Source organism: Diabrotica undecimpunctata, chromosome 6 (assembly GCF_040954645.1).
Source record: "Diabrotica undecimpunctata isolate CICGRU chromosome 6, icDiaUnde3, whole genome shotgun sequence".
Lineage (NCBI taxonomy): Eukaryota > Metazoa > Arthropoda > Insecta > Coleoptera > Chrysomelidae > Diabrotica > Diabrotica undecimpunctata.
Window position 1 is genome coordinate 24,188,055 of NC_092808.1, and position 12,620 is coordinate 24,200,674.

At 32.8% G+C, this 12,620-nt stretch overlaps 1 protein-coding gene across 4 annotated transcripts in view; it reads left to right on the top strand.

Moving 5' to 3' along the window:
- Nucleotides 1–5,330: 5,330 nt before the first annotated feature.
- up (Troponin T, skeletal muscle) overlaps nt 5,331–12,620 on the top strand; it is a 44,912-nt gene continuing 37,622 nt past the window's right edge. For 3 of the 4 annotated variants that reach the window (XM_072534473.1, XM_072534471.1, XM_072534475.1), the window contains exon 1: nt 5,331–5,439. The gene's annotated coding sequence lies outside the window, so the exon portion shown is untranslated. The remainder of the gene's footprint in view (nt 5,440–12,620) is intronic. The other variant, XM_072534474.1, reaches the window with a different exon arrangement.

Consider the following 12,620-nt stretch of genomic DNA (forward strand, 5'->3'; position numbering starts at 1 on the left):
ATTTATACAATTTAATATAAAACAAAATGTATTGTAACTAATTTGTACCTAATCTAAAGTATTAACCATGTAAACATGAATGTAAATTGTACCTGTGTCAATGACCATTAGCTGTCGAGACACATATTTTTCGAAATAAAAAAAAATTCATAGTCAAATTTGATTTTTTTATTTAAAAATTAAGTAATCGTGTGAGGATCAAAATTAATATGTCATTTTAATTGGCCATTTGTCTTATTTATAAAATTCTTATAAGAAGTTTCAAAAACCGTATATGGGGTGAAATTTTTTCTTTGAACAAAACGAACTAATTTTTTAATACCGGGCCTAATTTTTTCCAGTTTGTGACATCTGTGTCAGATGTCACTTCTTGTGATTGTCTGTTTTATCTCCAAAACTGTCGATTTATAATACATATCACGATACACAATGTGTAATATGTAATGTGTAAACTCTAGCGTTGCCAAAACTCAGCATAACAAAACAGTTCTATAAAAGACTTTTATGGATGTACATATCAAATATACACGTTTATAATGATGGATTCTCATAATATGTATATTCCTTCATAGAATCTCAATGTAAAAAGGGAGCAAGTAGTGTTGCTTCATTCATCTTTGACTATATTCACAATAAATTAGCAGATTATCTTAATAACAAGCATATTGTTTTTCTATCAGATGCAGCTGGAGACCAAAATAAAAATCAGACTTTGTTACGGTTTTGTTCTTGGATAACAAAATTATACAGAGTCAAAGTGACACATATTTATCCTGTTCGTGGACATTCCTTTAGTAAGTGCGACAAAAATTTTGGTGTTATAAGACAGGCCTTAAAATGAGTTCGAGGTCGAGGAACCCAAAGACTACTTAGAAAAAATCGTACAGTGCAGACAAACTCCTTCTCCTTTCTTCCTCAAATATGACTCCTCTATAATATATGACTGGGATGCAGCACTTCTTCCTTATTTTTTTAAGGAGCCTGTCAATAAAGATTATGAGTTTAAAATACAACAGTATTGTGTGCTGAAGTATAAACCCTGTAGGACACTGGCTGTTTCTAAAACCTACTTTGAAATGTATACCTCTTTGAAATATGCAAAAACGTTGCCATTTGACCTTACTCTTACACCTTTGCCTCGGGTTTCTATTAATGTCTAAAATAAAAGACGTGAGAGACTTGTTTCAGTACTTAAGAGAAGAAAGTAGAAACTTCTACAAACTTTTGTTTCAAGAAAGCACACTGGCTGAAAAAGATAATGAGAGTAGTGCTGATAACTCAGATGGTGAAGAAATTTAGCATAAAATTATATGAAATATAATGTATTGTAAACAAAATAAAAGTTTTTTTGTTGTACAAAGACCTTGACTATTATTTTAAACATTGTATACCATAATATATAAGTCAGAGGCGGATCCAAGGGGATCATGACCACCCCCAAAACAAAATTAAATACCAATTAAATAATCCTAAAATAAATAATTTAAAACCCATCAACCCTATAAGCAGGAAGTCAAGAGTTGAAATTATTCAAACTCATTTATTCTAAGGGTAAGTGTAGAATTATACGGAAGCCTTTTTAAATTGCTCTGTAAAAAAATCAACAATTCTAAATACAGTAATACCTCGACTAAGACTTCCACGAACACGAATTCAGAGTTACGCGATTTTCAAATTTTGTCAATTCGTCATTTGAGTGCCAAAGAATCGTTCCATTATCTATGAGATAGAATTACCGTCCACACATTATTGCTCATTCAATGTACTTGATATGACTTTTCGCAGGAAATCCGCACATTTTTATTTTCTATTAGGAATTTCTTATCTTCAGTTTTATCTACGAATTGGTTGTTTGTAATTTGAATATGTATTATAATTGTTGAGACTCTGTGCTACATTTTATAATTTATCTATAATAAATATCAAAGTGAATATTGTTGTTGCATTAGCTCTGTCTGATACGTTAGTGAATACAAATAAAGAAACTGGGGGCTGCTGTCCAAGGTATTTGTGAAATTGTGAAACAGTTGTTTGTCTTAGTGATGTTTTAGGTATAACTGTATCACTTAGTTGTCTTCTTCAGTTACTAAAATTAGATTTTAAGTAGTATCTTAGGCCATAGAGGCTAAATGCATTCTTCAAAATAAAAGATCAAGTGCTGAATCTGCTTTTAGCAAACTTTACTATGAAGTAAACAAATAGCTGAACAATTAGACATTGAACTGAAGATGCCTCGTATAGTTTCTCGTCAAACCTATCATCAAAACCAATCTGCTAACTCTTGCGAAGGATATTTCCGAAGATGTATTTATTTACCCCTTTTAGACAATATCTTAACTGATTTAGAAGAACGACTTTCACCGAAAGTTATGAATCTATTTAATCTCCGAGTTATTTTACCTAAAACTGATAACACACCAGAAGATATAATTGCATTAAAAAAATTGTTGACACCTTCCAGGATATTATTGGACCAACTACTTACTGCATATTCCACAGTAGAACAAGAGATTTCACTGTGGATTCAAAAGTGGAAAAGAGTCGTGCAAAATAATGAAAAACTTCCTGATTGTATTTTAGAAGTATTAGAAAACTGCGATATTCTTCTTCTTCAAGTGCCATCTTCGTTCCGAAGGTTGGCGATCATCAGGGCTATACGTATTTTCGAAACTGCTGACCGAAACAATTTGTTGTTGCTACAGCTATACCATTCCCGTAGATTCTTTAGCCAGGAGTTTCGTCTTCTTCCTATGGACTCTTTTCCTGCTATTTTCCCTTGCATAATTATTCGAAGCAGTTCATATCTTTCGCCTCTTGTAATGTGTCCCAAGTATTGCAGTTTTCGTTTTTTGATCGTAAATATGACTTCCTTTTCAAATGCCTCTAATTTTTTGGTATCAATCTTTTTCAACATCCATGACTCCATTCCGTAGAACAGCACAGAAAGTACGTAACATCTCATCAGGCGAAGTTTCATTTTAAGGCTTACATCTCTTCCGCAGAACACTCTCTTCATTTTAGTGAATATGGATCTGGCTTTTTCTATTCTTATTTTGATTTCTGCTGAGCTATCGTTGTCTTTATTTATAAAAGTGCCTAAATATTTGTATCTACTAACTCGATCGATAATTTCATTGTGTAAATATAAATTTTGGACATTTTGTGTTGATTTCGATATTACCATAAATTTAATTTTCTTTATGTTCAAAGATAGTTCATATTCTTCGCTGCAGTCTGCTATCTTATTCACCAATGTCTGTAGCTCTTCCAGTGTTTCTGTGATCATCTGCGATATTCATATGTATCCAAATACCAGAATATTTCTGCAAATATTAATTACACTGCCAATCAGTGCAGCGACAAGAGAGCGTTCTACGCTTAAGCGTCTAAAGACTTGGCTTAGAAATAGAACTTCTGCGGAAAGGTTAACTGGTTTAGCACTCATTAATGTGCATCGTGAAATTTCTCTAGATGTTGATGCAATCATAGAGCGATTTGCTAAATCGGATAGACGAAAAGAATACATTTTTATAAAATTTTATAATATTTACTTATCTTATTCTTATAGTATTTTTAATGACTGAACTTTTATTTACCACTCAGTGCCGGCTGTTGCTGACAATGCGTGAGAAAAATTTCAATACCGAGTAAAAAAATATTTCACTCATTTATAGCCTAATATGCCTAATTATAGAAATAACTATTCCTTAATTATATTATGTTTTTTGTTGAATAAATTAATTTAAAAAAAATGCTGTTTACACTTATTCTTAAGATTTCTTCTTCATTACAGAAGGGTGGCTATAACTACAGCAGATTGCTCTCTATCTTGAGCTGTTCTTAGTATCGAATGTGTGTCCATGCCTATCCAGTCTGCTACATTCTTCAGCCAGGAGCATTTTTTTCTTCCTGGACCTCTTTTTCCTTCTACTTTCCCTTCCATTATGAGTCGTAGAAAGTTATATTTTTCTTCTCTATAAATATGTCCTAGCTAACTCGTTTTTCGGTTGTTTGTACCCTTATATACCCCTCATACTTGTAATTCCGAGAGTCCATGTTTCCACATAGAGTTTATTAGGAATGTTAAATACATTCATTAATGTTTACACTTACATTGAGTTATTGCATTTAAATTACTTAACTTTGGTTTATACTTATTTATTCTTGGTTTGTTCTTGATTTTGTAGCTATAAGATAGGTGAGTTTAAATTAATTGCCTTTAAAATAACTAGTTTAAATTGACAGTCTTTGATTTTTCAGTATTTATATTGTAATAACTTTCCTTTGGTTTAATAGTCTTGTACACTTGATTTTACTGTCATAGAGTATGTGGGTTTAAATTATTTTTTTTGTTTAAGTTTAAGATCCCTTAATGTTGTACCCTTCTTTGCACCCGTAGGGTATTTGGGTATTAATAACTTCTCATTTGTTTAATATATCGCTTAAAATAAATATTGAGAAAATGGTTCCCTTACATGAGGCACAAATCATATCAATCGTAAAGGTTCAAAAATCTAAATTCTATATCAAAATCACCCTCAAGACCCATGACCCCCCCCCCCCCCGACAAAATATTTCTGGGAATCAGCCATTGAAAGGTGCAAAAATTTAAATCGTGTATCAAAATCACCCTCAAGACCCATGAGCCCCTCTGAAAAAAAATTCTGGATCCGCCACTGATATAACTGTAGTATACGATACAACAGTAAAAAATTATAGGACTTTCTTTTGCAGAAGACGTTTTAATCTAACAAATATGTTCTCCAGAAGAAGGGCTTATGTAAATTTGTTTTAATACTCTTCATTTGAAAAGAAAAAAGGACATATTTTATAAAGGTGTTCTCTATTATTTTATCAATGGATCGAAAATTCTTACAACTAAAATCCTTAAACAATGCCAGTGTTGGTTCGCCTTAGGCATGGATATTAAATCTTTGAATGCTTGCTTCTCAAAATACACTTTTAGTAGATAGACCCTTTTCCTAGCTACCGGTTCAATTCACTTTTAGTAGATAGACCCTTTTCCTAGCTACCGCCTCAATTCCATATACAGTATAATATAATAGAAATACTTTTATTAAGAGTATATGTATCTAAAAACCGGTTCTATTATTAAAAAATATTGATAGATTCATGAGTTTTACGAGTAGCCCTGTAGATTCCAGAATTACACCCATACATTCCCCATTTTCGTATCTAAATAGATGATTCCGTCTCAAACTTCACGTATTTTTGTATATTAGTATCTGCAAAAGTAGGTATGGTCTATTAAGAAACGTAAAACTAGCATTTTCTAAATAAAAATCGCTGCCAGAAAATGAGATGTAGGAGTAGACGCGCGCAGATTTTGCTTTTCACTGGGAACCCGAGCTAGAAAATAAGCAGTCACTGCGGACTCCCTGAGTTGTGTGGTGCTCCTGGACCTCTTTGTCATCAACTGTAAGTACCTCTGATTCTACATACTGAGTTTTCTTTTATATCGTACGTACAGGCAAACATTATAGAGCTTGTTAAAAAACGTGTTTAGTATAGTTTGTTAAATCCTAATATTTAGAGCTTTAAAAAAATATATACCCCTGTCATTGCAGTTCTAAACACTGAATTGAAAATGCATACATTAATTTGTAAAATTATCCAACTAATAAAACATTTAATCAACTTTTCTTATAACTCGTTTACATGATACAGTATGGCGGTTGTGTGATGATGTAAGTGTGACGTAAGGCCAAAAAGTTATTTTCGGATGACAAACTTTGGTGCTCCACTAATTCTCACAGTTGGAACTTCTCTTCACTTTTTTATTACAATAGATTGTGTGATCCAATTCATCTTAACATTTATTTGTTTAATTAATTTATTTTTGATATATATATATATATATATATATATATATATATATATATCAAAGCTTCTTTTTTGTCTCTTCGTGTGCACATATTCCCCAATTCTGTTACTTAACCGCAGACGCTCTTTATGTAACACATATCCTGTTAATCATAGGATTCATATTTTACAAGTTTCTACTCTGCTCAAGGTGAAACTCTCGAGTGTCCATGTGTTCACTTAATAGAACTGAATAAAACATTTCCATTCCTTTAATTATTGAAATCTGTATCCCTATACTTTAATTAATAGATAAAGTCCTTGAGTTTAAATGTTCTTTTCTAGACATTACGATCAAAAGCTGCTTCAGTTCTATTTCATTTTAATCCACAAGGAATCTAAGTTCCTGTAGAGGATATTTGATTTCCTTCGGATTTTGTGCGATTAGGACCGCATGCTCGGTGTATCAAAGAATATTTATAGATTTCCCGTTTATTTTTATATCGTCGGTGTTCTTTTCTAATTCTCCTTGAAAAGGAGAGGTAAGAAAGGAGCTGAGACAAGACACATTCCTGCCGGATAACACGCTTTATACTTAGTGTATCTGGTGTCTTGTGCTTTTTTACGCTTTAATTAAAATAATACTGGTAGAAACTCAAGTAAGAAATTGCTGACGTCAATTTACTGACGTTTTTCTACAAATTTCTTTTTAAGATGTATTTGACACTCTCATCTACTGTGCCCTTCTATCTCTTTTTTGGGTCGTTTGACAGGTCTTTTTCCTTAAACTCTAGGTTTTAGTAATTTTTTGAGGATTTTGTTCTTATGCATTCAACCCACGTATCAAGCCCACCTGTTTATCACTGGATATTTACACAAAGAACTTTAAAATTTCAGAGTTAACTGTATTAAAAAGACGTTGATTCATCTATAACCGAGACATTTGTGCGGTGAACCGTCCATGGAATTCGAAGTAGTATCCTTGACCATATTTTAAAAGTGTCTATTCATAGTCTATCCGGTTGTTTGACCGTTCCAGTCTTGCATGCATAGCAAAATATGGCAAAGTCCAGAATTTAAAGGAGGCTCTGCTTGTTTACCATATTAATATAAGGATCATGCCAGTCCCTTTTAGTTGAGTTAACACGTTCTATACAGAATTGGAAATCTAAGACATGAATTTACATAAAGCAGATAGATCTCGCAATGCAGTAAATGATAAATACTCTATAATTATAATATTTACTACAGTTTATATAATTATATTATACAATTTATATACATTTTGTGTGATTTATAATAAAAGTAATTCCAAATAATTTTAATAAACAAATATTACAACAGAAGAGTTTTGAGTTGTTAGCGATCCGTGAAAGCAGAGTAAATGGATATTACTATAAGGATATTACTTAATAAATGTGAACCACCAAAAGAAGGTTATCAAATAATCAATACAATCAATGATTTTCCACAGCTGCATGGTCGTTGTAAGTCACGTGTTCTTGAGAGACAGAATATATCGCTAGCTGGTTGATTCTAGATACTTTCTCTCTCCCTTTCCCCATTTTTCTATTTTTTCTCAATCATACTTCATATCAGTAGTCGCTTTCCATGATATACAATCCCAATTAAATAACCTGGTTGTTTTTTTGAAAATATTTTTTGTATGTTACTTCTTCTTCACGTACCATATCAGAATTCTACGGCGTTGGTGATCGCCATTGCAAAGGCTTCTTGATCTTCAGCCACATGAAATAATTGTTCTGCCTTTGATATCTGAGTCAATTGACGAATGTTTTTTTTTACCAAGAAACCTGTTTTCTTCCTACACCTCTACGGCCTTCTATTTTGCCTTTAAGGATCAGTTGTAGTATTTTATATCAATTTTTCTTTACTATAAGACCCAGATAAGATATTTTCCGGTTTTGTACAGTCTTTAACAATTCTCCATCGTTGTTGACCCTCCTTTCTTTGATCATGGCATTTTTGTAATAAGATATTTAGCCTACAAAGTCCCTCCATAGTTTCCATACCATTTCTTAAACAAATTGGGTATCTCAGAGATCTTCTTGAATTTCGTCTTCTTCATTTGCGTCTAATTCTGTTGTGGAGTAGTATTAGGAAAATCTTGAGAGTTTGGCTCATTAGGCTAATTAATCTATATTCTAAGCATCTTCTAACATTGTGTTTTTTAGTTATTGTGACAAAGATGGGCTTGAGAGAGAGTCTGCGGGAATCACAATAGTGTTATATATTGCATTAATAAGTTTTACTGCTATTTTTATGTTATTTTCATCTATTGGCTTCAGAAACTGAGTTCGTGTATTATCTGGACCACAAGCTTTCGTAATTTTAGCATTTTTAAAGCGTGTTCATAATTTCTGGACCGTCAATACAATTTTTGTAGGATTCGGTCATATTATTTCTGTCATCTTTAATCTTTAAACAACTCTGATATATACAGTTGCCATTCTCTTCTTATTTCGTTCTCATTTACAATAATTTTGTTGTTATTGTTAACTAGTACAAAGGAAACTAGTTTTTTTAAATAAGTTGCTTATTTCGTTTACTTTTTTGTGCACATTGAATAAGTCGTGTCTAGATATCATATCCTCCAATTCTCAATATCATATTCTCCAATACTCATATCCAAGGTGTGATATATCATATCACACCTTTTTCTTTGGCTAATTTTATCTCCCTGTTAATTCTTCTCTGTAGATGCCTATATTCTGTTTTATTTGATTTGATAAGTCGACGTTGTTCCATCAATTTCAAGATGTCTGCTGTCATCCATCTATTTTTCTTTATTAAGTTACTTCTATAATCATTGTGGAGATTTCGATAACTTGGTTTTTAAATTCATTCTTTAGTTTCTCTGGATCTTTTAGTCGTTCTCCGATGTTCTTTACTCTATTGTTAAGTTCTTAGAAGAAAAAAAATAGAAAGAACAAATTTTTATTTGATTTTAAACAGCAGATTCTTGTTGAAAAAGGTCAACACAAACCTGTTGTAGTATGGTTTCTTTCATAAATGATCGTGAGTGTCGTACCCGTACCGTAATAGGGATATTGATGTAAGGTGCTCCCACTGCCCTCTCTCTCCCCCTCCCTCTCTCTCTCACTCTCTCACTCTCTCTCTTTCTCTCTCTCTCTCTCTCTGTCTCTCTCTCTCTCTGTCTCTCTCTCTCTCTCTCTTAGTTTCATATAAAAGAATAACGCCAGTTAAGTTCTTTGTGTTCCGACTCGATACAGAACATTTTGTTAAACAGACATCCATTGGTCGAAAGCGACCAAGAGTCTATATTTTTATAAGATGAAAATCCTTCCTTCTATATTTTTACTAAAGGAATAGTATGTACCAATCATTAACTACCTTTAGTAATTATATGTCTAAAATTTGATTTTATCAGACAAATTGAGTTATATCTTTGTGAGTTGTCTCAGGAACTTACTTTATATAGAATATAATAAAATAGAAATGCTGTTTTTACCTTTGCACAATATTATATGTAGGCCACATAGAAATATATTTCTTGGATAATGGTTTTTTTTTCTTCAGCAGTTTTTCCATCCTGTATAAACTAAAAGTAATTCCATCCAAGTTTTTCCATCCTGTAAAAACTTAAACTTTGTGAAAAAAGTGAAAAATGCTTCAGCAGGGTCTGTACACATGAGGGCGTTAAACACCGCGTTGAGCGTACTTCAGAAAAAAATGGTATCGTACACATACAGCGTTTAGCCCCGCAGTTTACCAGAATGTCGACAGCCAGAGCCAGTACAGTTATGGAGTTAGAGAAGTTAGCATATATTTGGTTATTACATCGTAGATTCAGAGCAAGGCAAAGATTCTTTTGTTACTCTTTACCCCAAATTTTTAACTATTTTATAAGTTAAATGAACTGTTAACTGTATTAAAAGAATGCTTTTTAACACGGTACAGCGATGTCAAGGGGACAAAAGCACGCGCTTGATTGTGAACATATGTACGGTCAAATACCTCTCCTAGTATATAACTAGAAACGTGCTGCAAACGCGACGTTTGAAGTATATTCTATGAGCGCCATATTTTGACGACGTTGCTTCTAAACGCGCGCTTGCATGTGAACGATACCATTTGTTTCTTTGTACTTAAAACGCGGCTTTAGGCTAACTCGGCATCTAACACCCTCATGTGTACTTCTTCTTCTTTGAGTACCGTGCCCAAGTTTTAGGCGTGGGTAGCTTCCATGACGATTTGCCGATATCGTTCTCGATCTTGCGCGGCATGTAAAAATTCATCTGGAGATAAGCCAGTCCATTGACGAAGCCATGAGTATTTTTTCCTACCAATTCCTCTTTTTCAGTAGATCTTTCCGTTGAGTATCAACTGCATTATCCTGTATCTGCGTCCTCTCATTATATGCCCCAGATTTTCGAGTTTTTTTATCATCTTTATTAAGTCGCCTTCACCTTGACCTACTCTGTTCAAGACTTCTCTGTTTGAAATGTGTTGAACCCATGATATTCTAAGCATTCTACGGTATAACCATATCCCGAAGGCTTCGAATTTGTTTATCATTTTAACCTTCATAATCCAGGTTTCACATCCATACAGTAATACAGGATACACATAACATTTTAGGAACTTAATTCTCAGCTGTAAGTTCAGCTGAGAATTGCCCAGAATATATCTAAGTGTGTATAGGGCCTAAGAAATAATAATGATTTAATAACTTAACGTTTTATTTTTCCTAACCAGTAATGTTAAAATGATTATAGTACAATTCAACTACTACTTAGTTTTTATGTAGACAAGAAAACATAATATTAAAATCAGTTAAATCTATATTTTATTTCTATGCACGTGAAAAATATCTAAGTATAGCTACACGACCTGAACAATCGCTTGCTTGTTCTGTTTACACATATTTTCGATCTTACGACAGCTTGAACTCTTGCCATATATTTAGTTTTAAAAATAGACAAAGCTAAAAGGTACAATACAAAAAAAAACAATATTTAAAGTATATAAATATCCCCAATTTCACTGTGTCACGAACTATGTTTTCGATTGGTACGGATTAAATAGGGAATGATACTTTAGAAGATTGATTATCTTGTTTCATAACTCCAGAAATATAAAAACTGTTCTTGGCTAATCTACATGTTCTTTTTACTTGATATTATACGAAATATCGGTAAACTGTCAGTAAATAATATTAACAAAAAATGAAAGAGCGAAAGAAAAGAAAAAAGGGCAAATAGAATGATTCTGAAACTATTTTTTGGCGACAAATTTCAAATGGAATATTGTATAATTTTTAGCAATAATAATTGAGAACAATTATATTTAAAATTACATGTTTTTGAAGTAGTCTGAAGCAGTCTAGAAAGCGTTTAAAACTAATTCTATATTTAAAAATGATATAACCTCTAAATACTGTGTTTTTTCAATTGGTGGCAAATAAATTTTGTATACAGCGACGACTACATCAAGAAGACATCGTCTTCCCAAAGTTATTCACGATACTTTTAGAACATACTTGTAAAAAGGCTAATTTGAACGAGTATGGTATCAACATAAATGGGGAGAAGCTTAGTCACTTGAGATTTGCAGATGGCATCGTCCTTACAGTCGGTAATAATGTTGGAAAAATTATATCACGCTTCCTTGAAGGTTGGACTAAAGATCAACATGAGCAAGAGGTAAATAATAACTAATCTAGTACTGAATCGTAATAATGCTGTTGATGGAACGATTATTAAGCAGACTGCATAGTATAAATAGTTGGGACAAGAACTTCAGTTGTGTAGAGATGACCAAACACGTGACTTTTACGTCGCGTAGAATTACCCTGGACAGCGCTTGGTAAATTACACTATGTGTTTAAATAGAATCAGTGTATGCTACCTGTGCTGAACTATAACGCGGAATCCCTAACACACAAAAAAGATTCGCGTGACTCAGAGGGCTGTGGAGCGTCAGATATTAGGTGTCTCTTTGAGAGATCAAATCCCAAACAAACAACTACGTCGTAGAGCAAGAACAACAGACGCTATCGAAAGAACCACCTTGCTAATATGGAATTAGGCTGTACACGTCGCTAGATTATCTGACGTCTAATGACAAGATGTATTGTCAAGTGGAGGCCAAATCAAGAAACCCTACGGCACAGAGGTCTTTTACAATCCAGAAGAGCTGGCGACCTGAAGCGTGTTAATAGTAACTAGATGCAAGTCGCACAAAGTAGAGACCGGTGGAAAGAGCTGAGGGAGTTCTATGTCCATCAGTGGATGCGTACATGTTCATAATGATAATGATGGTAAATATGGCGGAAATTTGCACCCAATTGTCCAAAAGATGATAATGTTTACAGGATATTATATCACTTTTTCCATTAACTAAATTTATTTAAAATGGAGTTGCGGACTGAAAGTCAGAACGTCAACAACATGTAATTTTATTATAATATCAATGTAAAATATTAGAAGTATTGTAAAAAATATAATATAGTAATAAATTATTTGCAATTAATCACAAAGAATAAAAGACACAATTAGTAGTTCACGATGAAACCACAAACGCAAAAAAGTGGCATCTCAATGACGAACTGTTGCTAGAGAAAACTCTGTTTGTATTTGGGGATTGTTTGCATAATTATATAATGCAACTTCATAAAGAAACATATATTGGCATTACAAGTTAGTATATCTTCGCACGATATGCTCTATGTAGATAATTTTAGTCATACAACATACAAGTTAAAAGAAATATTTAAAATTTTATCAATTATCCCAAAAATAGAAAAATAGAGT